This window comes from Etheostoma cragini, chromosome 7 (genome assembly GCF_013103735.1).
Source record: "Etheostoma cragini isolate CJK2018 chromosome 7, CSU_Ecrag_1.0, whole genome shotgun sequence".
NCBI lineage: Eukaryota > Metazoa > Chordata > Actinopteri > Perciformes > Percidae > Etheostoma > Etheostoma cragini.
Genome location: NC_048413.1, coordinates 26,626,543 through 26,628,140, shown reverse-complemented (window position 1 = coordinate 26,628,140; position 1,598 = coordinate 26,626,543). Strand labels below are relative to the sequence as shown.

The following is a 1,598-nucleotide window of genomic DNA, read 5'->3' as shown; positions in this document are numbered from 1 at the left end:
CTCCTCATTTAATACACCTGATTTGCTTGTATGTTGCAGATAAGGTGCTTTTGTCCCATTTTGTCTTTACTTCCCTCTGTATGGAGGTCCCAGTGCACACAGCGCTTGTATTCATGGCTGACTAATGTACTGAGTCACAGGTCTGGAGCTCTAATTGAAACTATTCCAGGAAGAATAATGGGTGGCGTGTGGAGTCAGGTTAAAGCGACCAGGTGGATCATTACCCAGGCCAGCCACAGTTTACACCGTCTCCATGGCAACGGCACATGTGCTAATCACCAAAGCATGCGGGAGCGGCCGCCGGTGAAGGCCCTGAGAGGATCTGCTGAAATCATTTTTTAGAGAGGCAATTCACTTGAGATTTTCCGCTGCCCCCTGTATTTTAACATAGGGGGGTGTATACTTATGCCCCCTGTATTTTAACATAGGGGGGGTGTATACTTATGCCCCCTGTATTTTAACATAGGGGGTGTATACTTTAAGGAAAAACATTTATTTATTTACAATGCATTATTCATTCACAAAGAAAATTGGTGTCCTTAAAAAGTTGGATTTTCCTAATTTATTGGAATTAAGGCATTAAGATAAATTTCCAAAAGATATGTTTTTATTCCTCTTTTTAATCAACTTTAGCATGGGTGTGTAAACCTATGCAAGCCACTGTATATCTTTATATATATCATCTATATATAGATATATCTATATATAGATATAGATATATATATATATATATATATATATATATATATATATATATATATATATACAAACGTTGGTTGGCAGGTGGTTGCCAAAGGGGGCAACCAGAGGCCATAAAACGGTTGCCAATTAACTCAATCTGGTTGGCAAGGGCAACTGGGAGACCGTTACCGTGGAGCCCTGATGTGTGATTATATTCAACGTCGACATGCTCTGGATGCTCTGCATCATAATGTACAGGACCATAATGAGCCTGACCCCTTTGTATTCAAGGTCGCGGTTTCATCCCTCCACACATGCTTGACGTGGATTTATGAGAAATATCTCCAGTTGTTCTCATGTAAAAGACCTCTTTACAGCCGTTGTTAACCCTCGCGTTGTCTTCCCGTCAAATTTGAAAATCAACCCTTTTGTTGATTTTTATTGATGTTTTTAACTTTTCCGTTTTTTTTTTTTTAAACACCTTTTGATGCTTTTTTTCAATGTTTGTCACTTTTTACACTAACTTATTAACTTTAGTTTTACAGGGAATTTATGGCCAATAAACCTCATTTATAGGAAATTATACCTAATGTTTGAGTTAGAAAAGCAGAAATTAGGAATTATTGAGACTAAAATTAAAGGAATGGATGTTGATGGATAATCACAGACTGGAATATTTCAACTTTTACTCAATACTATTTCAAAAACACTTCCATTTGTTTTTTTAAATGCTATAAAACTGAATAAGACGCCCCCAAAATTAATGAAAGTAGAGATGTGTACTTGCCAAAGAGCGTTGGGTGGAATCAATCATGTTATTTTGGGAAATTAAAAAGAACATTGATACAGGAAAACGTCTCAATTTTCCTATATCATGAAAACATGAGGGTTAAGGTGACGATGCCATTATTTTATTA

The 1,598-nt window shown here is 36.7% G+C and overlaps 1 long non-coding RNA gene across 1 annotated transcript in view; it reads right to left on the bottom strand.

Annotated features, from left to right (window-relative positions):
- The window catches only part of LOC117947220, a 6,127-nt gene extending 4,802 nt beyond the window's left edge, over positions 1-1,325 (bottom strand). The window contains exon 1 of the long non-coding RNA XR_004657188.1: positions 1,247-1,325. This is a non-coding gene — a long non-coding RNA (uncharacterized LOC117947220). The remainder of the gene's footprint in view (positions 1-1,246) is intronic.
- Between the last annotated feature and the right edge of the window lie 273 nt (positions 1,326-1,598).